The 25455-nt window shown below is 43.6% G+C and overlaps 1 protein-coding gene and 1 long non-coding RNA gene across 2 annotated transcripts in view; one reads left to right on the forward strand and one right to left on the reverse strand.

Moving 5' to 3' along the window:
- Window positions 1-2022: 2022 nt before the first annotated feature.
- Window positions 2023-7384, reverse strand: LOC120407069. The gene is made up of 4 exons (XR_005599773.1): window positions 7353-7384; window positions 6885-7006; window positions 6221-6283; window positions 2023-2204 (listed from the first exon to the last, which is right to left on the reverse strand). It is a non-coding gene; the product is annotated as an uncharacterized LOC120407069 (long non-coding RNA).
- Window positions 7385-7560: 176 nt separating this feature from the next.
- EMCN (endomucin) overlaps window positions 7561-25455 on the forward strand; it is a 184628-nt gene continuing 166733 nt past the window's right edge. Inside the window, exon 1 of the mRNA XM_039542624.1 lies at window positions 7561-7584. The gene's annotated coding sequence lies outside the window, so the exon portion shown is untranslated. The remainder of the gene's footprint in view (window positions 7585-25455) is intronic.

Consider the following 25455-nt stretch of genomic DNA (forward strand, 5'->3'; position numbering starts at 1 on the left):
GCGCTGTTATTTTAACAGCACACATAGCAAGTACCCTAAGTTCTTTATGGGTATTATTTTGTTAATGGAAAGTTAATCATTGGCTTGAACCTGTGCAAAAATGTTAAGGGAATGGTTCACAAGATCGCAGGAGGAACTCTGATACATGTCTCTCATTTGCATTTGTGGATTGCATCTATAGGAACAGCAGGGTGAAAGGTATCTGAACATTTACGTGCCTAGTAAAAATAGATTAGAACAACAATCAGTTGGTAGGGTGAACTAGACAGAATGAAAATTTGGGACTCCTGAAATTTTCTTTTTTAACTTGAACCCTAATTTTATAATAATGGAAATTAATAATAATAATAATAATAATAATAAACTATAACACTTTGCAAATATTCTTTAATTAAGCCTTTGAATAATTATGGTATTACTACCCCCATTTTATAGACAGAAATACTAAGGATTACTACCAAAAAAAACCACCCCAAACCTGAGCTGGAAACCTGTTTACAACAATTCTAATCTGTTGTGTAGATGGGAGCCCTAACTGGGCTGAAATGAAGGTCCTGTCTACAGCAAAGTCTGGAACTATGTTGTATTCAGAGGGGATAAATGTTGTGTCAGGGAGTAAAAATGTTGTAACTGGTCTGTTGGCTTATTTGAATTTTAGTGTGGCTTGGCCATAAGGCACGGGAAAATCAGTTCACTTCTCTAAGGTCATGTAGCTAGTCAGAACCAGATTGTAACTTGGGCCTCCTGACTCTTAGGCCTGGGCTACACTAGTGGGAGGGTTCGAACTAAGATACGCAACTTCAGCTACGCGAAGAGCGTAGCTGAAGTCGAAGTATCTTAGTTCGACTTACCTGGCTGTCCTCACGGCAGTGAGTTGACTGCCACGGCTCCTCTGTCGACTCTGCTTACTCTTCCTGCCAAGGTGGAGTATGGACGTCGATTCACGGATCGATTTATCACGTCCAGACGAGATGCGATAAATCGATCCCTGATACATCAAACACTACCCGCCGATCCAGCGGGTAGTATAGACGTACCCTTAGTCCAATGGATTAAACACTAGATCTATATTTATTCCTATTAGAGATGCATACTAGTTCACTGCATCACTAAAGAGAGTTCTGGTTAGGAACCACCTATGTTTCAGGAATGACAGGCACACATCAGTATTTATTTATTCTATATACCTTTGTCACGGAGTCACAGTCTTGGTGCTCTGGAACTGCTCTAATTGAAGCTCAGCCAGGACTCTGGTGCAGCATGTCTCCCCTCAGAGCCCATTTTCACCAGAGCAAGAAGCCTGTTGGGCTTTGGCACTTCCTGGGTCTGACCTCGGAGCATTCAGCATCTCTGTTCAGGGCTTGATTTAGGGGTCAGGAGACATTAGTCTGGTGTGCCAGGCTTGGGGTACTGTTTTTGTTGTTAGCAACAAAAGGGAAAACTGAATGTTTGAAATAAAATGTTTCAGGTATTCTGTATGTGGATTCATTTTTCACTAACTGTCTAGAATGTTCTGGACCTTTGTAGAATCTTGTGGAACCTTTCAGACTTTCTGAGAACTACATTTTCCTCAAATCTCCTAGAATGTTGTCAGCCATGCCTAAGGTTGCCAATTTTGGTTGGACGTATTCCTGAAGATTTCGTCACATGACATAATCTTTAATTAAAGATTAATCTGTAATTCCTGGAGACTCTAGTACAATCCTGGAGGATTGGCAACCCTAGCCATGCCCTCACAGGTATATAAGGGGTGGGGCGTCACTATATAAGAACAAACTGAAGTGATGTGAGAGCTCATCTGCAATATTGTGAACCTTGTTTTATTGTGTAATTGTGAAAGTATACTTGTGCTTTAAGACTCCAAGAGTATAAGTAGTGACTAATAAAGGACGTATTTAATGAGCTGCCAAAGATACCTATCGAACTCCTAGCTACACAACAATATAAAAGAAATACTATTATTTCTTTTGACATGCTTAACATGTAATGTTTGATGACATTCGAAGACTGCGGAAGGTGGGTGGGAGGTGCCGAAGACACTCTTCGCCTGAGGCACCATTTGATCTAGGGCCAGCCCTGCTCCTGTTCACTCGGTGAGATCCCTGCAGTGATTCCACCTGGCTAGGTCACCTGGGGAAGCCCTACATGCCCCCAAAGGGACCATGCACCCCAGCTCCGCAGTCAGCAGTGACTCTTGGCTAGCACTGTAAAACACAAGGGTTTATTAGTCATCAGGAATACAGCGTAGAACAGATCTTTTTAGCACAGGAATTAGGAACATTCAGTAAAGTCCATCTTGTGGGGAGGGAAACCAAAGCCCAGGGCCCTGGCTCTCCCCCCGAGTCCCAGACCAGGAGCCTGATCAGCTTCCTGCAGCCCTGCCTCAGACATGCCTGTTGCCCCTCCTCTGTCCTTTGTCTCATTTCCCGGGCAAAGGGGTCACCAGGTGTCCACTCCTCGGGGTGGGAGGCCCCTGGCCATCAGTTGCCAGGTTATGGAGTGTTTCAGCCTTTATCTACGTGCAGGCAGCTAGAGGCAGCCACCCCTGCCCACTAGGGTCTCAGCAAAAATCATACACCCTTGTCTCACCACTTAGGTATTTGTGTAACACACAAGGGGAAATTGAAGCACACACAGTATTCATGGAACAAATTAAGAAAAATCTCCCACTTTGTCACAACCTTTGTAATAATAATGGTTTGTAGTGATCTAGTGTCTTCCAGCTGGGGCTCTCACTTAGCCATACGTAGATATTGAAAAGTACCTTGGGCCAGACTTTTAAAAGTATTTAGGCACATGAAGATGCAGATAGGCACTTAGGTGTTTTGAAAATCCCACTAGGTGCCTAAATTCATCTACAATTAGGCTCCTAAATCCATATTTAGGCACCTAAATAAATGGCCTGATTTTCAGGGCTGCTGAACACACCCAACAGGAGCTGCTGGGTGCTCAATACTTCCCCCCCATCAAAATGTTACTTCCTAAACCTGGAGGGATACGTAACTGGTTGGAAAAACTTTACAATAAATTGAAAACCACCCAAACCCAAACTCTTTGAATGTCCATGCAAAATCACTGAGTGTGACATGGATAAGCACTGCATCCCTGTTCGTCCTTTATCCTAGAGATTTTTTAAAAAAATCTAATCTGTCCACCTACACAAGAGAAGCTTGAATCTTGGTGGGTGGGATGGTTTGACTTGTATAGTGCATTCTTCCCAGAGCAGCATCCTATAGGAATAAATCCTACAAAACAGCACAGGGTGACCTTTTTTTCCCCTCATTTTTGGACTGTTGGACCAAGTGAAACTCAACAAACAAAAAATACCTGTAAAGAAGAAAACATGCTAAAGGCTAAATTCTGGACTGCTCTGCAAAGTCTAGATACGTGGACATGTGCAGAGGAGTTCTGTGTGTGTCATTGGTGGGACAGAATATTTCTCACAGTGCCAGGCCTGGTCTACACTAGGACACTCTGTTGGCTCTGGACAGCAGTCCGAGCTTTGATTTCTGGCCAGCCACACAGGAACATTTTCCTGTCTGGGCGGTTTGAATAGAATAGAAAGAGTCCCAGCATGGAGGTGACCGGAAGTCCAGGATCTGGGTTTCTAAAGCATGAAAAAGAAAAAAGGATACGGATGCGATGCAGTGCGTGCGTGTGAAAGAAGGACCTAAGACAAGGGTATCAAAAGTCAGAGCGGCAAAGACATGCCCTTCACGAGGCACTGCATGCAAGGGTCTAGAGAGAGGGCGCGCAGGCGACATGGAACCCACTCCGAAGAGAGGTCCACACAAATGGACTTTAAGAAATTCTAAATATTTACAAATTAAAACATTCTAAATATTAAACTATAATATATATTAAACTATATAGAGAAGGTCACACACAAATGGGGATAAAAAATAGTCCTCTAGCGACATTTCTCTGCAAATACTGCTAAGTAGGGCAATTAGTGTAGTGTTACTATTTATAATGGTTTACAATACAGTTGCATAATAACAATGACCCCGCCTAACAGCCGTGCGCGAGTCCACAGAGAACACTGCTGCACATGCCTGCCTTTAGCAGGAGGCACAGCTAACCAGTAACTGATAGCAGTATGTGTGTAAAAGGCTTACCAGGACTTGTGCAAAGAGGATGCAGCTATCTTGACTTGGGTCTTCTTTGGTCTTAACTGAACAACTGACTACTGTGTTACTGTTTGCAAACATGTATGTGTTTCAGGGAAATCACTACTTTTTCAAAGAAAATGTTCCAGGAACTGATGGCCCCAGCTCGAGGCGGAGGCGGCAGAGCAGAGACAGAGAGAGCCTGTGTCAGCAGCATCGCACACACCTGAACGGGAGGGAGAGTGGGCGGCAGGAAGACCCAGCAGGCGACTCAACGCTGCTTGGTCTAATGAGTTAGAGACTGTGCTGTAAATTACAAGCTCTTTCTTTTACAGCATCTCATCACAACAAACCAAAACCAAGTTCCAAACCCCATGTGTATTACATTTGGTTAAAAGTTGTTTGTGACTGTTACTTTTTTGTCACGTTTCTGGTGTCAGAAGACTTTCTGTTGTTCTGTCTGTGGGTAATGCTGCATGCACCACAGTGCCATGCATGCTGGCACTGCACTGCAGGGTGCACTGCAGGGCACACACAGACTGCAGTCACTAGGCACCAGGGACAGTCTGTGTGGTATGCTGCGCCCTCTTCTTTTCTTGATGTATGCTTGTGCAGGGTCCTGGTGCCTGACATCCCGAATGTAAAGGCAGGCTTCTTCACATGCATTTGGACCCGTCACGATCCTCTCTCCCCGGTGCCAGCCCCCCCAAAGAGACCTCATCAGGGCAGATACTCACCCTTCCCTTCCACAAACCCCCCACCCAGTGCACACCTTAACCAGCACAGATGCTGCTTCATGTTTCAATAAAAAACAGAAATGCAAAGTCAACGAAAGATTTATCTTGTTTATGATCTCAGCTCTCTTAAAATCAACCCCACTACAGGTTACCCTGCTCTGCTGGCTGGGCTGGTGCCAGGATAGGGATGTGAGTCCCAACTGTGTCATCCCAGACCCTGCAGCATATGCGGTCCCACCAGTCTGTGCTTGTTTCCGGGCCCAGAAAATCGCCATTCCACACCATGAACTTGACCCATTGCCACCATGATCTCCTTTCCAGCATCTGACTGTGGAAGAGGTGGGCGGCCTGTAGTGTAGACAAGCCCCCAGTCTCAACCATTACTGTACCACCCTTGCAGCCATCACTACAACTCATAAGCTGCTCCCCACTACAGATACACACACTGCGATTAATGCTAGTAGAACTAGACAGACACAGACCAACTGGCATCACTCTACCCCACTTAGGACCTGGGGTTAAGTCTATAGTAGCACAAGCCTTCTGAAGTAAGAGTGGCCTGAATACTTGTATACTTGAGTTTGCTTTCTTTATTTGCTCTCTTTATTGTTTTAGTTTAAATAATATTGATGTCTAATATTCAAGCATGCATACAGAATTAATGAGCCATGAGACACAAGCTGTACACAAATGGCAGGGAGCAGAAAATACTCCCACTATTTATAATGTTATTTTATTGCATTATGAAAGCTCCCATCAATGCACAAACTTGAACATGATGCAGCCCCATTGGACTCGTGCTCTGGGAGTCCACCAAAAGTATTCCATAATCCCACGGGAAGACTTTTTGTCCTCTGGGCAGTCAAGTTTTTCTACTCTGTACCATGACCAAAAAGTTAGTGGCCACATTTTGGGAGGGCACTAGGAAGTGTGGGATATGGGTGGTTGGATTTGGGCCCACATAATGCAGTGTAGATGCTCGGATCCCCAGGTCAGGGGCGGCTCTAGCCATTTCGCCGCCCCAAGCACGGCAGCACGCCGCGGGGGGTGCTCTGCCGGTCGCCGGTCCCGCGGCTCCGGTGGACCTCCCGCAGGCATGCCTGCGGATGCTCCACCGAAGCCGCGGGAGCAGCGGAACCTCCGCAGGCACGTCTGCGGGAGGTCCACCGGAGCCGCCTGCTGCCCTCCCAGCGACCGGCAGAGCGCCCCCACGGCGTGCCGCCCCAAGCATGTGCTTGGCGTGCTGGGCCCTGGAGCCACCCGTGCCCCAGGTTGAGACCCAGGGTTCAACAATTCCTAACCTGAGGTTATTAATGAGTATGAATTCAAGCTGTAGGTTAACAAGCCCAGGGTCTGCTAACTTGTTCTACTTACTGTGGGCTTCCATTGTAGTGCTGACATACCTATGTCTTCTATGTTTCAGAAGCCACCGCAGCCCTGTAAGAGCAGCAGTATATACACATGCGGTTAGATCTTATATGTTGATCATGTTTAATAAACATATATATGTGGACCCCACACCTATGTGCTTCCTTCATATTACGTATGTTGTGTAAAGAGCAAAAGAGACAACAATACCTCCGTTTAAAGTAGATATTGATGTCTACTTAAGGATCTCTATGGCTGTCGAGCAACTGAACTGCTTTCAGATAGTCTTGAGAGCTCTCTCCCTGGTATCAATATAAGTAGAAGACTTCATGCACTACCTCAGCAGAGTCCAATTAACACTATCAGTGTTGGCCATCCAAATGATTTAGGCTGGGAACAAATTGGAAGTGATGGAATTCCATTGCATGGAGGCATTTTTGTCTCCTGAATCATTGCTCTGCCTCTTGGTCCTAAGCTATGGAATTGCCCCAAAGCTCAACTGGCGTCTATGGTGTTGGAATTTTTTAATTGAAGGGGTTGGTCATAACTGGGGCTTTCCTCTACATTTTGCTTGTAAGGTGCCAAAAAGACTCTTGGAACAATTAAGGCTGAAATCCATCACTGATCTGAGACCAAATTCTGACACATGATTAGCTTCAAGTTTATTTACATTCTCATAATTCTGACGGTGAATAAGCTTTTATCTTTCATTTTGTTGTAGAATGCCAGTTTCAAGATGCAGGTGATACATTTACACTGGAGCTCAGGATAGTTCTAACCTCATAATTGCATCTGAGAGGATACAAACAGAAACATTTAGCTTATTAAAAGGCAAATTCCAGCTTCTGAACAATAATTCTTCCAGGTGCTTTGTAAGCGTCATGATAAAAAAAGACAGCATGAATCCCTCCCATGAACAAACAAGAACTACAGTCAAAATTATTAATTATGCCTTCTATCTAGCTGCCTCAATATTATGATCTATCTGTATCTTATTCCAGAGTGGCCAGTACCACAGCATCCAAGTGCTGGACACCCAGGGCTAAATTATTAATTAGACTACAAACTCTTGCAGGGGAAGAAGTGAGAAGTAAAACTATCCCTACATGCACACAATTCATAGGTGGGCTAATTGTACCTTGTGTCTGCACATGCAAGAACAAGCAAATGTACCCCCAGAGAGAGGGATTGTGAGGGCTGAAAAGGGGTGGAACTTTGGCTTTGTTCTTCCCCTCACAATCTACTGGCTGATGTGACTGAGCTGGCATGGCGTGTCACAATTTGCAGTTGGAATGCCCAGCAGCAAACAACTGTTCTCTTCAGCCTCAGAACAAGGAAAGAGTGGGGAATGATTTGTACCACACATACAGGTACAGTGTCTCCGGGGGCTATTCCTGGGTTGGTGCAGCTTAGGCATCACCCCTTGCTCAGGGCTGTACCTAAGGGGACAATTTAGCCCTTAGACAGAAGGGCTTAGAACACCCAATTTGACTAGGTATTGGAGCTGGACAAATTTTCTGTGAATATTTCCTTCAAAATTTCTGGGCCTGATTCTGCCATCTTTACTCAGTTAGGTAGCGGTTCTATTCAATGTGACTAAGGGTGGCAGCGTCAGGCCTGTTACAGAGTGAGTTAAATCTACAAGTCTCACCTCTGATCTAGGGCTGTGTTACCTCCTAAATTAGGGAAGTCGAAGGACAGAGTCATATGACCTAGTGATAGCAGGACTATATAAGGCTCCCGGTGCTTCAGTTGAGAAGAATACTCTAGGGGAGCAGGATGAGTTTGGAAGTTTCTCTGTGGTGCCCCAGGGAAGAGGCCTGGGAAGAGAGTTGGGTTAAGGATGTAGCAACAGAAGGGCCAGCGGCAGAAAGTTAGAATGGCCTGAGCAGGGAGGCCTTTCATAAGTGAGGGGTCTGGAGCAAGACCTGTGATGATTTCCTGGCTGAAAGGGCACAAGGAAGGATAGAGTTTGGCAGAGGTCTGTTTAAAGAGGCCAGAGAGAAAGCCTTCATAGTGATACTTGAAGTAGGGAATAACCCTGGGAAATAGTGGAGTAGGGTAATCTTGGGCTTGGGACAGACTGCTGCTCATAGGGTGACCAGGTGTCTGATCAAAAAGGGACCCTGGCAGCTCCAGTCAGTGCCACCAACCGGGCCATTAAAAGCCTAGGCGGCAGTGCTGCAGCGCTAAGGCAGGCTAGTGCCTACCTGTCTTGGGGCACTGTGCTGTGCCCTGGAAGTGGCCAGCAGGCCTGGCTCCTAGGCAGGAGGGCCATGGGACTCTGCTTGCTGCTCCCACCCCGAGCACCGGCTCCGCGCTCCCATTGGCCGGGAACTTATACTTGCACTTCTGAGTTATTCACTTATGATTGGCAAATAGGGTCCTGGACTGTGAGACTTGTCTGACAAATCAAAACTAACTAACCTAGCAGAAATAGCCAATAGTAGTAAACTGTTTGCAAATAATTGTTAACAAAATTGTAAAATACAAATAACAAAAAAATGGCTACATTAATCGGATAGGCTATTCATTTTATTGCTCCCATCTAACAGAGTTATATTATATAGATATACAGAAAGGAACCCCTATATAAAGTGGTGACTCTGACCTTCCTTAGACATACTAGACGGTACTGTAATCTGTGCTACTCTTCAGAAATAGAAACATTAAAATATATTAACATATATGTATGTATGTGATTAATATGCTTGCACTCATAATTACCTGCTAATGTTCATATTCAACTTCTAATATTTAAAAGTGTGTGTGTGTGTGTGTGTAAAATTGTTGAAATTATATGAACATCAAATAGTTACATCCTTGAAACCTCCAGGTACTCTAATTCAATGTAGATAAAGCTGGCAGTCTGTGCTAATCCTCAACTAAGTGCATGAAAACTGATTAACAACAAAGCTACAAGCTCCAGCAGTTCCTGCAGTCAGGTCATTGACTCAATCTTCAATAACAGGCTTTTGTACAGATACAAGGCTCCCATTCAAACGGTGTGGGAGGCAGGAATGAGAGATACAATCTTGTCTGTTCAGTTGGATGAAGATTCACAAGGTTTTTTGTTTTTGTTTTTTTCCCAGAGAGAAAAATATTGCAATTACACAAATTTTCTACCAGGTCCACTTATGTTCTATTAAATGCTTCCTGATGTGTTGTGCTAATGTTCTCATTATTTAGAAGGACAAAAGAATACAATTTGTTTCCAGGAGAGCAAAAGGCCTTAATTTTCTTAACATGTTTATCTTACTTGGGAGCTATTCTTGATGCAGTGTTATTAGAACTGAATAAATTTAGACCAGAAGTGGTATATGACAAGCTTAAAGTGTGTACTGAATTTGTTTATCTTGGTAAATAATGCTGATCTGCCAGTAGGTAACAATCATGTTGGAACAGCACTGGCTATTGTATATGTGTACAACTACCCTCTTCTGGGTGGAATTAGAGTGGCTACCTGTGGGTAAGTTTTCACTGCACAGTTAACCTAGGCACTTATCTAGGTTTTAGCCTAAATTTCCCTGAAACTCACATGGGAGCCAGGGTTGGAGGTGCTTTAAGCCTGGTCTAGCCTACCAGCTGGGGAGTGGGTAAGAACCTGGGCTCCAGTTGCATTTAGGCTGGAACCTGACTACTTTGCAGTGTGGATGCAGGCAAAAATCACTTCAGTGCTCAAAGTCCTCCAATACCCTTCCCACAATTGACTGGGAAATGAATCCTAACACGTCTCAGCCCAAGGAACCATGGAATATGCTCCCAGACATACATGAGTGAATGAAGAAACAGTGAGGACACAGTCATGGGCAGGGCTTTGTTGTGGGAACACTTGGACATGGACTAGGCTAAATTGGGTGTGCAGATGGCAGCTGATCACCTGAGCTAACTTTGCAGTGAAGATGTACCCTGTTTGCCATAGCCTCATCCTGCTAAAGCTAATGGAATATTTTAGCTCAAGGGTAGAGGCCTCTGCTTTTAAGGCCTGTTTCAAAACCCATTGAAGGCAATGGGAGTGTTTCCATTAACTTTTGTGGGCTTTGGAACAGACTTTATAGAAGGATCAGGATTGTATCCCTGCAGCTGCAAATATGTTCTGAGTGGGCCTAGCATGCAGCATAATGTAGCCATGAAATAATAGACAGCTATAGATTTGTTACAATATACAGCTCAAGCCATTCTTTAGAAACTGTCCTGATGGTTCATAATTTTATTGGGCTGTAACCGCCATCTGTTCAGATGCTGGGTCCTGGGTCCCCTCCACTTCCACTGATTTCAGCATTCCCACTGTCTTCAGCCGCTTTAGGAGACTATTACTATGATTTCTGCCAGGTCACATTTGTGCTAGTTACTAATTATGTTAGTTGCTTTTCCTTTTCAAACAATGCAAATTTCTAACCCATGTGTATATATACGTCCCCAGTCGCCTCTTACCAAGTCTATCTCCCAGCAATGTGTTCATGAGTAGGTTGAGCAGGAAAGTGCCCAGTCACTTCCTTCAGCCTCAGTAGGAACAGCAATCTGGATTCTCTGCAAAACCCCCAGAGCATAAGGCGTCACACCAATGGCTAATGGTCACTAGGGTTGCAGACTGAAAGGTAGGTTTGCAAGTAACAAAAGAATAAGAAGCGTTCATTGTTGACAGTCATTTCTATGTAGGTTAATAGATGGCTCTTAGCATCCTGAGCTCTGGCTTCCAAGCACATTCCTGATTCAGAATAAAACCTGCAATAGAAATAGAAAACTGGATTTCATTGACATATGAGGTGTCCAAAATTCTCATTGTTTCTGTCTCACTTGAAAAACAGCTCCCTCACAACCTCAAGATGTATTAATATCTTTCCCCCGTCACTTCCTCAGAGTTCTGCTATAACAGGAATAAAATTCAGTAGAAAGAGAAGTACCAGAGCCTCTTTGTCATGAGGTTATAACAAATCACTATGGAGCAACTTATCTAATCAGCATTTTTCGGACTGTTACACTTCATTGTTTTTTCTTTCTTAAGTAAAAATGTATTTTGGAACTGTATTAACCTTCTGTATTTACTTCTAACAAGATAACCTGAGATAAAAATGACTGTACGATCTGCTGAAGTCCTGAACTTGGGCCACAACACATCCAAATGATGTCAGAGCTGAGTGGGAAGTCCACAGTCATCCCCAGCCTCTAGACTATTTCCATATTTTTATGAGCAGTGAACCTTCTATTTGGAGAAATAAGGCGTGGTGGGTTTTTTTGTTTTTGTTTTTGTCAGATTAGAGTTGGGCCTCTTTAGGAAACCCTCTTGTACTATTGTGGAGCTGATCTTTGTGTTACTGCATATGTAGCAGCATCACTTGATCAGGTCTTCAATAAACACAAATTGAGGAGGGAAACCAAGAGATACTCCACCTCTTACATAACAATCCTATACAGAAGCTCCCCAACTTATGCAAGCATTCTGTTCTGAATTGAATTTTGTGTAAGTTGGGAATGTATCTCTGACAATTACTCAAAAAAAAATGGTTCAGGAACTTACAGAACTTTTTCTGTAAGTCCGGATTTTTGTAAGTTGGGTTTGTGTAACCTGGGGAGCATCTATATCATTTATGTGTATGTGGCAATACACAGCTGCGTTGCCCCAGGAGCAGACAGTGATTCAGTCACAATCTACAACCTGGTTTCACTCTGCTCCTTGGAAGGGGAAAGAGGAAGGGAATATACCAGGCACTAGCCCTGTACCTAGTATGTTGCCTGGGGTGTTTGTCAGGGGACAGGTGATTCAAAATTCTGCCTTCATGCACAGCTGAGGCATAGTAGCCCCAAGGAGACTCCTCTTCCCTCAGCACTTCTACCCACACTATGGATACCCAGTGCAGGGGAGTAATATAGTCTTACTCCCCCTTGCCGCCTTGCCTGGGCACACAACATAGACCACAATCTGCCCCTCAATAGGAACATAACCAGTAGGGTTCTATAGAATAGTATTAGGATTCTCTATACATTATTCTAAAACCAATGCAATAGGAGAGGGAATGATAATCTTCCTTTAGCTTTTCTGAATCATCCTATAGAATCCTACAGTGGGGATAAAATTCTCCGGGATGGGATGTTTACCCCACTCCGGTGAAAAAAGAGAACAGGAATTTGAGAGCTCGGTTGGCCCACCTGGCTGCAGCTGGAGGGTGTGTCAGACTTAATTTATTATCAGAACCAGCTGGGGATAAGCAGGGTCTTCACTGTAAAAGAAGGAAGGGAAAACTACAGGGAAGGCCCAGGAGCGGGGAACCCAAGACAGAGAAACCTAGGAAGGAGGCAGGATGTTTTCCCTCTCTTTCTTGGAAGGCAGGCTGAAGAAGGCCACAAAGACAGAATTAAGCCCTATAGTGGGCCCTGGAAAAGGGGCAAGGCCCAAAAAAAGCGGTCCTGAGGGAGGGTTCCAGCAGAGAAAGGAGGAGTTGGGAGGACCTAGGGAGAAACCAGAGGAGAGGCTATGCTAAGCACAGGCTGCAGGGCAGCAGCCCAAGGAGCTCAGAGACAGGAATTGGCTTGGGAAAACAGCAGCACATCTGAAGGAGCAGATCTAGCTGCTTAATACAGAGTCCCTGGGCTGGAATCCAGAACAGAGGGTGAACCCAAGTTCCCCTACCGGGCCTGAGGAGGGGGTGCATGAGCCTGATGAAAGAGCTATTGAATCCAAGGCAGAGCTGAAGACACCTCCTTGAGGACGGGCTGAAGAATAGCACAAAACGGGGGAGAAGACAGTCATGGGCCTGGAATGAGTGTTGGCAGGGGGTGTTCAAGAGGAGAGAGCCTGCTATGCCACACCCTTTCACACGTGGGCACTCCAGTGGTGAGTCTGCTCTTTCACAGGCTCCAGAAACCTACAGGAAAGTTTTCATTCTGTGTTTAAATGCTATAGAACTTTTTTCCCATAATGGTGTAAGAAAGAGGGAGAGTGATAAAATAGGAGTGGCTAATGTGTAAATAAAAACACTTTCTCCAAGAGTGAAATTCTCCTTCTGTGCAGTGGGCCAGCACAAGGCCTATGCATTTCTTAAGCCCCAAAGAGCTTAATAAATGGGATCTAAATGCTGCTCAGGGGTGAATTTCACCCTAGTAGAATTGAAACTTGAATAAAATGAGAGAGAAAAAAATAAGTAAGGAAAACGTACAAAATCCTTTGAGAAAACCATAATAGGGCTGGGGGAAGGTGGGCAAAGGGGGAATCTAATTGAAATGCAATTTTAATTAACATTCATTAAAACGTGCTCATCTGTTTTGATGTATTTTAGATTGTATCACCAGTTCAGATATGGCCTGTTTTATCAGGCACCTTTTTTTAAATAATACCAGAAATCATACTGCTTTGCTAAGTTTAATTATAGCTATAAAACTTTTCCAAAGTGCGAAGTAATGAGGCATGTTATTAGGTCTGGTGAAGACTCTCCTTTTCACAGATGATGACTACTTAGGCAGAGATGCAGAATGGCCTCTGCTCCTCAACTGGTTCATCGTGTCCTTTTTGTCTGCATACACATCTTCATTTTCAGACAGCTAGGCACATCTGTCCATGGCTAAAACTACTGTAGTAGGCTACTCAAAATGTACAGAACTGTTTTGTGTTTTTTTCCTCTCCCAGCCCTAGAACCTTGTTCCACTTTGAATTTGACCCGTGCAAATGTTCACAGTCCTACTATCACATGGATAGTGAAGCTGAGATTATCCAGGGGGCCTCTCCAGCGCATCATCAAGGATCTACAACCTATCCTGAAGGACGAACCATCACTCTCACAGACCTTGGGAGACAGGCCAGTCCTCGCCTACAGACAGCCCCCAAACCTGAAGCAAATACTCCCCAGCAACTACACACCACACAACAAAAGCACAAGCCCAGGAACCAAACCCTGCTACATACCCCGGTGCCAACTCTGTCCACATATCTATTCAAGGGACCCCATCATAGGACCTAACCACATCAGCCACACCATCAGGGCTCATTCACCTGCACATTTACCAATGTGATATATGCCATCATGTCCCAGCAACGTCCCTCTGCCAAGTACATTGGCCAAACCGGACAGTCTCTACGCAAAATAATAAATGGACACACATCTGACATCAGGAACCATAACATTCAAAAACCAATAGGAGAACACTTCAATCTCTCTCGTCACTCAATAACAGACCTAAAAGTGGCAGTTCTTCAACAAAAAAAACCTTCAAAAACAGACTCCAACATGAAGCTGCAGAACTGGAATTAATTTGCAGAGTGGATACCATCAGATTAGGCCTGAATAAAGACTGGAAGTGGTTGGGTCATTACAAAACCTAAACTTAATTTCCTCAGTACTAATTTTTCCCTACTGTTACTCACACCTTCTTGTCAACTGTCTGTAATGGGCCACTCTCTTACCACTTCAATTAATTTATTTAATCGATTTATCTCATTAGACTGACCTCACACTTGGTAAAGCAACCCCCATCCTTTCATGTATTTATACCTGCTCCTGTATTTTTCACTTCATGCATCTGATGAAGTGGGTTCTAGCCCATGAAAGCTTACGCCCAAATAAATTTGTTAGTCTCTACGGTGCCACAAGGACTCCCCGTTGGTTTTTTTTAATATATAATTTTCAATTGTTGTTGAACCTATTGTCATGGCAAAAAGTGCTAATGTCATGCATTTTATGAGCCAAAGAGTTTAAAAAGAAAGAGGTAACAGGACCCTGGGCAGTAACAGCACCTATTAGATGGCTGCTAAGGAATTTGTTTGGGTTGAAACACTCTCCATTGTATGGATGGCTAGTCAGACTTTTCTGAGAGTTCTCTTTCTTGCAGAGCAGCCAGACAAAAGGAAAGTTAATTCCCAGGCTCATTTATCAAGATCATGTGTTCACAGCCAGCAATTTGACTAGAATTTTCCCAGGTGAATGAAACATTTTGACATTTCATTTCAAATCAACATTTCCAAAATGATTTTTTTCGGTGTTTTTTTGTTTCTGCAAGAAAAAAATAATAATTTCCATTAAAAATACCCATTTCTCTCCTCCTGCCCCCACCAAGATTTTTTGGTTTGGTCACTGACATGAAAAATGCTGCTATTCACACCTCCGCTCTAGTAGGGAGGCTATAAAATGCATTTATGTTAGCATAGTGAAATACCACAGCAAACAAAAGAGTTGAATGAAAATCTGAAAGGATAGATTTTGTCATAAATTTATCTTCTGATTCATCCAGACAGTCCAGATCCATCTCTTCCTGCCCTTCATTGATATTTTTCAGATATGAACGTATAAAAAACAGTTGTCTGTCTTTTTCTACTTTGATGAAGCTTTCTTCCAATCTACCATCAAGTTGAGCTTTGCAGGAAAATGTAGTGGTACAGTTCAAGTGATATCTACTTGGATGCAAGTATCAGTGATTTCTTTATGAGCTTCTGTGTAACAGTAGCTACGTCAGGAAAAAAAGTGTTTTTTTACTTAAATGTAACAGATTTCCCTTAGACCAATATCCTAGCATTACACAAGTTTGATATTATTGTCACAAAGCTCAGTTTTCATGAAGAACTACATTATCTTTAATAAAAACACCTATGGGGTCTTAGTTCTGTCAGATAAGACTTTTCACTCACTATTTTTCTCCTGCAGTTTTCCAAATGTTCCCTTCTGAAGAGTTAGTTTTAGAGACTAGCAAATCTACCCTAGATTCAAATTGATTGTAGTGCTTGAATGGCAGAGACAATTGTATCAGTGATATATTAGAAGATGGAGGCAGTAGGACAGATAAAGAACAATTCATTGCAGCTTCAACAACATCGAAAGCTGCCATGAACAAAGGGGATTGCTACCATGGTGAAAGAAAAACTCATCACTCCTTCATCTTTCTCCACTACTTTTGGGTGTTGCGAAATCTGTGTGTACCCATTTGTCTGTACATATAGGATCTTCTTTTCTTTTGGCTATCTCTTGGAGGAATCACTCAATGAAGAGAAAAGTAAGGGGGGAAAATTGAGAACTGGGTATGCCTGAGTATAATCTCCAAGGTGGTCTCTGTTGCAACTTAAATACTGTAAGACAGTGGTCCCCAATCTTTTTCGTCTGGCGGGCACCAGACGATGAGCCATGGAGGACCGTGGTGGTGGATGAGCATCCGCCGAAATTCTACCAACAAGCAGCAACATCAATAGGCATCACTGCCGAAATACCGCCTCTGGATGCTTGTCGGTGGCATTTTGGCGGATGCTCGTCCGCCGGCCAGTACGCGGATGCACTTAGATGCCCCGGCGGGCACTATGGTGCCCATGGGCACCACATTGGGGACCCCTGCTATAAGATATTTTAGAGTAACAAATTGATGTCCAGAGTACTTAAACTTGACTCCAGAAAACAAAAAAATGCTCCCAGATGTCAGAAGAAGGATTTTTTCAAGCCAAAATTAGAGTGGAGCAATAATTTTCTTTTTTAATGGACGCTGGTTGTCACCCTAACTATAGAAGAGCTATCATCTCTGCATAGTAACCAGGTTGTCTGTCTTTTTATTTTTAGTCCCTCTTCATATTTTTCTACTGTATGATTCTGATCCTGTACCCAAAGAAATAAATGAAAGAATTGTTAGTTACTTCAGGGGCAGCAGATTTGGGTCCATAATATCGGTAGAGAGATTGGCAGTTCAGTCACTGAAGCTTCTAAAAGTGTTACCAACAATTTTGCTTATATACAAAATTATATGTATTCAGTTTTAATTTTTTCCATGGTCCCTGATGTCGGTGTATAACCCAAGTAATAGCTTTCACATGCACAATCTCCATTGGCATATACAAGTATGGTTGTATGTATAAATACTATTGCTTGTGGGCACTTTGTAGTAGAGCACAAATATTGGATATGTGAATAATTTCACTTGCAAAACCTAGGCCACGTTAAGGTCATTTTGAAAAATTGGACCACAATGCTTTAAAGAAGCTGGAAAGTCATGTCTGCTTTGAGAAATGCAATGATGAGACAGTGTTTTTGAGACTGCTACAGTCAATTGGGACTTATGAAAGTGGAATGGCCTTTTCCCTTCCAAGGAAACATTAAAACACCCAGTGTTTGTCACACCTCTTTGATCTTGTGGGGATAACAGAGCACTGACCAATTGCAAGTGTTATGCTCAGTTAAAGGTGTGAGAGAACACCATTATCCCTCTTATTAGAATCTTCAAAGCACCCAAAAACGAATATGCGTAAACATCCCACTGAGACCGACTAGACTGACAGCTATTTCTGAAAGTCAGTGACACATTCTGTAGGGAAAGTTGTTTTTCTGATTAACTAGAATTGCCCACAATGACAGCAGTGGGAAGCCCAGAGTGATGATGTACAGAGTGAGTTATGCAATGATTCCCTGAAGCATCAAAGTGCCTATCACTTTATTGGATTTGAGAGCAGTCCTTTCTTTTGTTTACTAATTCATTTTGATTTACTTGTAAACGGCTAGAATTGAATAAAGCTTTCCCTACCAGTGCAGAAGAACAAACATGTTATGCTACTAGTATTTATTTTAGTTTATGTTGGGGGATAGCACATTGATTAGACACTTTGGGGCTACATCTAAAAAAATAAAACTTTTTTTTTCTTTGTGATTTCATATTCGTTTTGATTAGTTGAAGAGATCAGGGAGGTGGAACAAGAAATTACGGTGCTTAGCCTTTAATCTCTGGGGTTATGATTTTCTAAGATGTCGCCTATGTGCACTTTGGCAAGTGGAAAAACATACCGGTAGCTTCAGAATCCAGTGTGTGGCCTACTATTCATCAGGTAATAAGAAATTTAAGATGTTGTTACTTAGCATCCGTGCTCTGACCATGATACCCTCTGCAGGGATGATCTATGCAATAAAAGGTGTGATACTGGGGAGAGAGAATGAGGGCAGTGGGGAAGTCAGGGAGTCAGAGAGGGCTTGCTGAAGAGGCAGGTTGCTGAGCATTAAGAGCCTTGAGTGTATGATGAGAGGGAATCCCCCCATCAGTGTCTCCTCTCCCACCCCCGCTCCCCCACCGTGTATCTCCCACCTAGCCAGATGGGTCTGATGTCTCTGTACAGTCCCTCGGTCATAGCCTACATTTTTCTGTCTAGATAAAAAATACCAGGCTCTCCCCCATGATCACTGGCACCTAGGGGGAAGGCGTCTATGTTTTAATGTTCTTCCCTTTAGGGATGGGAGATTGGGGGCCAAACTTTTTTTAGCCTTTCAGTACGTTGAATAAAGAGTCACTTATCTGGATCTGACCTCCTGGCCTGTTCTTTGTATTTTTGTGCAGGACTGGCTGGCAGGGAGGCAAGGGCACAGCGTCCCTATTTCAAAAGGGAGATGACTGGTGTCAGGGTGGTGAGAGTGTGTGTGACAGAGAGAGTGAGGTGTCCTTGGGGTTGCCAGTTTCAGTTGGATGTATTCCTGGAGGGTTCATCATGTGACATAATCTTTAATCTGTAATTCCTGGAGACCCCAGGCCAATCCTGAAGGGTTGGCAACGCTAGGGGGCCTTGACTCTGAAACTCACTCACCACCTTGGTCTGAGAGAGGCTGTTTGTTAATCTAGTCACGCTTAATATAAAAATTCCATTTGTAAAGAGATGATAAATGATTACTAGATGTTTTATTAAATGGTTAATCCAATTGTTATACATTGATTTACTTATAACAAGAGCTGGTGAAGAATTGACTGTCAAAAAATGTAGTTTTTACAAACTTGAAATTTTCCAGGGAAAAATTTTGAGTTTGCCAAAAAATTTCCTCTTCTCCCCCACATAGGGAAAAGTGAAATGTAATGTCATTTTCTGTTGGTTTGACCCAATTCAAAACATTTTTTTTGAGTCAGTTCAACATTAAACTACATCTTTCTGTGCTGCTGTATTGCCTCATGGGTATTGTAATTCAGGTAGAAATGTCCCTAGAAATCCCTGTGGACTGGACTCTGTCTGAACTATATCTCCCATGATGCATCATATTCTCACCTTTGACTGAGCTATGAAGTGCATCATGGGAGATGTAGTCTGGCTATGCATGACACTATCGGGGACCAGAATTATCCATAGAAACATTTCTTAGCACAGAGTTGTGAGTGGTTAAAGTTAATTTTCTTTCCTTTATTAATCATTCATAGAGCAGGATATATAAGTATATTTAGAATGTAATGCTAGTGTGCATTACACTTGTACAATTTCAAGGAATGCTATGTTTGCTGGAGAAAAGCTGATGCTGATACTGTGTAATTATTTTGTTCCAGTAACTTTAAAGCTGATGTGCTCAATAGAATAAAAATACACATTTAGATTCCTAACTTTTAATAATTCTACTGTACTTTTACAGATATACCTCAGCATGCCAAGGGTGGAATATCCTTTAAGTCCAACCTTCTGCTGTTACAAGAATAGAAAGGTATGTAGCACATGAACCCTGTGTAAACATTCAACTATATGAACACTGCTACATATAATGCACACTGCTTTCAGTATATAACTATGAGTAGTATATAATTGAGAGCAACTTCCATTTGTAGGGTAGGCAGCTGTCATAGACACCTGTGATGCACTTGCTCACCTTCTGTGAACTATTAATTGCTGTAATGTGATTTAGTTTTATTATTTTGACTGAAGAGAGAAGTCTGGTATTAATATACCTCTGACTTGAAACGTCTAGCGATGCATATCTGAGGCCTATTTTATGTTCTTATTACTGTTTGGTTCATCCTCCCTCTCTGTTTCTTCTGACTGCTACACCCACTTCTTGTGTTTTGTCTTAGTAAAACTGTAAGCTTTTTGGGGCAAGGACTTTCTTTTACACACTTACACACCTTCTAGTATGATGGGGCCCTGATCTTAATTGAGGCCTCGAGTTGCTATCATACTACAGATAAAAAGTGCATCGTAATCAGTCCGTCATTCATGCAAATACATTTTTTCAGCCTTTTGAGTAAGGATTTTCAATTATATAGAAATACACTAATTTCACAACAGCTTAAAATGCTGTGAAACTAATAACTAATAATGTTCATATCCCAAGAACATATCATGGCCTGTTCCTCTGAAAATTGTGAAACTGCTCTACCTACAGTGTGTGGGGGGACAGTCCTACAGAAAATGTTAACTTTTCAGTAAACTTGAGATGGGATTGTGTAAGGGTCTTTTATGGGGAGGGGAAGGAAAGGACCATCCTATAGCATTATATAGGAGAGTGAGAATTTTCACTGAATTGTTCAAAAGAACCTATGGAAAAGTTGTCTTTCTTTAAAGAGTCCTATACTCTGTAGGATTTCAGGATAATTTCTGTTGAATCTTAATGGATTCAAGGAAAACTTGCCTTGGTTAACAATGCAGAATTGGATACAGTGTAACTAAGACCACAACTTGGCCTGTGTCTATAGGGATCACTCTCTGACCGTTGAATGCACCCACCGCTGCAGTGCAACATGGTCTAAACTAAGCTGTTGTTTACACTGGAGTTCTGTATGACTGTCATCTTAGGGCTTGTCTAAACTGGCACTTTACAGCGCTGCAACTTTCTTGCTCAGGGGTGTGAAAAAAATACACCCCTGAGTGCAGCAAGTTTCAGCGCTGTAAAGGGCCAATGTAAACAGTGCATCAGCTCTAGGAGCCGTGCTCCCAGTGCTAGAAGCTACACCCCTCATGGAGGTACTTTTTTAGAGTGCTGGAAGAGACTACACAAGCCACATTAAAGCGCTGCCGCAGCAAGACACCATTATTTCCATCTAACACAACTATCAATCGAAGTAACAAGTGGCACTCAATTCACAGAAATGCGATCACGTTACTTGCCAAAAGCATGCATGCTCCTGTGTAATTGCTTCTACTGGTGCTGCAGACCAGAGGCAATCCAAAACAAAACCAATGGCAGTTACACCAATCAATGCAAATATTTATAGTGATTTTTTTTACCCTTTGTTATAGTGCAGTGAAAACAAGCAATTGAATGCCACTGAAAGCTGTCTGATCCAAGTTCTGCACCTGCCTTCCTGCTTTTTATTTTAAGAAGACAACAATTAGTCCTGTCTTTTGTTTTGATTTTTTGTCTTAAATATTTATTGAATAGCTTCAGTGTGAGGCACAGAATATGTTACACTAAGGCGAGGTTGCTTTTCTGAGGATCCTACTGTTAAGTTTTATGGGTACATCATTGAAAAGTCCTGTGTGAACACTATTCTCACCAACACTCTTGTGGGATAGGTAAATAAATAGTATCCCCACCTTACAGGCGAGGAAAGGACATAAAGTGACTTGTCTAAGGCCACTGAGGGAGCTAGGAGTAGAGCTCCAGGGATATCTCTAATTTCCCAGAAATAATGATGGCACTGAGAGGAATTAATAAAATATGTGATGCCCCAAGTTCAAAGGGGATTTGTTTAATTTTCCTAGTGATACCTCCCCCACTCTCACACAATACAGGGCAAAATTGAAAGTTGCCCAAGTTGAGTGTCCACTCAATGCGACTATTGAAAACTTAGATAAGGGGGAAAGTCCTAAAGACTCCCACGTTGGTACAATGATTGGTTGAGCTGTCAGTCCAACAGGCTAATTAACAGCTGATTTAATTGCAACAAGACCAAGCTGGCCTTTTTCTGTTGCCTCGAGAATCAGACAATCCAAAGGCCTGGACTGCAGTGCATTGCAACAGAAGTTGGCCAGTCACGTTACTGAATTTTGAATGAGAGATGGAACTGGGACACCAGAAGCAGTTACCTTGCTTCTATCCAAAGAGCTATGAAGGCGTCTTTACTACCAAAGATAGAATTACAAGTAGGAGTAGGAGTTTAAAATTAGAAATGAAGATACTGTCATCTTTAAATAGATTATTTAAGGCTAAATCAAGAGACATTAAAGTAAGTGTAGGTTGGACATAAGCCTGTTAAAAACATTAAAGTTTTCAAAGTGATTAGAAATCATTAGAGTACAACTTCTGGGAAAGAAACATGTTGCAAAGAACAAATACATGATGCTAAAGGGGTGGGGTGGTATCAATATGTGTGTGGAAAGGGGACATGTCATGGGATAAAAACATTTGCTTTTTATATGTCATTATGTCAGACTGTATTTCCCACAGAAGAAAGGGACTTTTCCTCAAGCTTTCAAGTAGATGGGAAGCTTTGGATAAGTTACCTGAAGTTGTCTACAGAATACAACTACACAGAGGACATCAGTTGGTGGTTCTACAACAGGACAAGTTAGTTCCTTATCTGAACTATAGCATGGTAGATCCCAAGCCAAAATCAATGGTCACAATTATTCAGTAACACCACCAGCATCTTGGTGGGGGGGCATCACGTTGTTTGTCCAACTTGCTACAGCCAGCATGAATGCAGAGCCTCTAATTTTTTTCAGACAATCACAGCTCTTCTTTGGGGGCTGTAGAGTACATTCACCAGTACCTGGCATTGCTGGAGCCAAATCCTAGATTATACTGTGGCATATGGCGATATGGTCAAGTGCACAGGAAAATGGACTGAGAGTCCGGAGACCAAGCTTCTGTGCCTGGCTTTGCCATTGATCTATGGTGTGACTGTGATGCCATGGAGGTCAATCCAGTGCACCACCTTTTGGTCAGATGGTGCCACAGGTGAGCCCTGTCTCATTTCCTTTCAGTTGGGCTATAAACGTGTTCAAACAGGCCTTTTGATCAAAGAGTACCTCCCTTCCCCAGGGTTTTATTTATTAACATGAGCCACAAGTATAAATAGGACCTTGCTCAGATACACTAGGGTGTCTGTCCTTTCTGGCTCTTTTCTTCTTCCCTGTGCCAGGAACCAGTCTCTGTTTCTGGAACCCTTTCTGGTTCCTTCGCTGGATTACTCCTTTTCAGATCTTCCTTAAGAAGGCGTCTCCAGCTTTCCTCTTTGGAGAACTGGTTTGTATTTATTAGTTCTTCACTCCCTCCTGAAACAAGAGTCTCTCTGGCTCTCCTCTCTTGAGCTGGGTTCTGTTAATCAGATTCTTTGGGCATCTTAGGCAGTAGCCCTCAGCTCTCGTCTCTGGAGCTGTTGTTATGGGTAGCCAGCTGTAGGGCTTTACCAGCTTGCCCCTTTTCCTTAACCAAGCTCCAGGCTGCTGAGCAGGTTAGTTTTTCCCTACTCAGATCTATTGGTATCTGCCCTGCTATGAGGCAGGAATCAGCATTTATGTTGGTCCCTTTCTTCCAGCTCAGCCCAATTGGTAGTTGGGAGAGGGGAGCCTTGCCCTGCTCTCTCTGCAAGACTCCTGGTCCTGGTAACAATAACAGGATTTCCCCCCTGAGCACTTCTTACTCCTAGGACTGCTTCCTTGCTCTCCGATATCTTCCAGATATAATTGGACCTTTCAGCTTTTTCCCAGATCTCCACACCCTCGGTTTACCTAGCTACTTTAGTGAAGTCCCCTCTGTTCAAAATCTGAGGTTTTTGTAGGGCAACACCTCTCCACATGTCCATTTTCCTCACATTTGAAATAAATTACCCCAGGGCCAGGGGCAGCTCCAGGCACCAGCGCACCAAGTGCGTGCGTGGGGTGGCAAGCTGTGGGAGGCAGCATGCCGGTCGCCATGAGGGCGGCAGTCAGGCTGCCTTCGGATCTCCCGCAGGCATGCTGCTGAATCTGCGTTACCAGCAGACCTCTCACAGGCATGCTGTTGAAAGCCATGCTTGGGGCGGCAAAATACATAGAGCCGCCCCTGCCCAGGGCATTTCTCTTCCTAGCCCCAAGTGGGTTTCTCATGGCCATTTCTCTCGTTTTAGCCATTATCTAGGCCTTGCCACCCCATGGCAGAATGCCAAAAACAGTCTGGAACTCCCCTGGGAAACCGGACCAGTCTTACCCTCTGGAATCCCATGGATGCACCTTAACTCCCACTGGCTGCTTTTCAGAATTCTACTAGGCACCTGTGTGTGTCTTTGGACGCCTAAATACCTTTGAAAATCTGGTCCTAGTAGAATATAATGAATAATATGTGGAAATTCAACTTTGGGAGGTCTTGCTATCTATTTTATACTGCTGCCCACCACTATAGTATCTGAGCACATTCCATATAAAATCAATAACAGCAAAGTCCCTAATGGACTTCATGGAGTCTCTGGCTCTTATCCCTTTTTGGGGTAAAACTCTGCTTCAGATATGACCGGGGTGAAAGTGAGCCGGTACCGGCCTGTACTCCGTACCGGTAAGAACCCACACCAGCCCACGTTAATGCACTGCCGTGGCAGCACTTTAATGTCCCTGCCCCTTCTGCCTCCCCTGTCGGTAGCTCTGCCGGTACAGACCCTACCGGCAGTGCCACTGACCTGGGGGTGGGGGGGGAAGCAACGTTACGCGCTGCCACAGCAGCACTTTAAGGATCCTCAAAGCACTGCCGTGGCAAAGGACCATCCTTAAAATGCTGCCACGGCAGTGCTTTACTGTTGCTGTGCCCCCCCGTTGGTGGAGCTGCCGACGGGGGTGTGGGGTGTGGGCGGGTGCAGCAACGTTAAAGCGCTGCTGTGGCAAAGGACCCTGAAGCGCTTTAACGTCCCTGCCCCTTTTGCCCCCCCTGGCTTCTGACAGGTGTGGGGGGGGCAAAGGGAGCAGCTGCCCTGGGGCTGGTGATTTAAAAGGGCCCGTGGCTCCGGACGCCGCTGTCACTACCGCAGCAGTGGCATCCGGAGCTCCAGGCCCTTTAAATCAACACGGGAGCCCTGGGCAGCGCGGGCCAAAGGCTGACTGGGGGATGCTGACCCACGGCCCTGCCCCTTCCGGGGGCCAGAGCCACCCCCCCCCCTTACCAGTAAGAGTCCTCAGTTACTTTCACCCCTGGATCTGACTGTTTTTGGTGTGTGTGTGGGAGGGGTTGTTTTTGTTTTTGCTGACTGATTTATTTTCTTCACGAGTTTTTAGGGACGAGGAGGAATAGTCACAGTGTTGAGAGTTTCATTCTAGTTATGGTGGAAAGGCTTTTTTTGAAGAAGGGGGTTTTGTATCATTTCCTAAAGACAGATTCTGGATTCGCATAATCTCCTCTGGAAGCTTATTCCATGGTTGGATCCTCCAAAATGAGTATGCTTTATTCCTAGTTCTCTCCCACTGCATCTTTGGTTTTGTGAGCTGCATTGTCCCAGATGAAAGCAGCTGTTTCAGTGGTTCATGGATTGAAATTCAGTCTTCGATGTAGCTGGGAATTGATCCATTAATTGCTTTAAAGATTAGGACCAAAGCCTTAAACTGGCAGCTGAAACTGACAGGGAATCAGTGGAGGGATTTAAGC

Source organism: Mauremys reevesii, linkage group 5 (genome assembly GCF_016161935.1).
Source record: "Mauremys reevesii isolate NIE-2019 linkage group 5, ASM1616193v1, whole genome shotgun sequence".
Lineage (NCBI taxonomy): Eukaryota > Metazoa > Chordata > Testudines > Geoemydidae > Mauremys > Mauremys reevesii.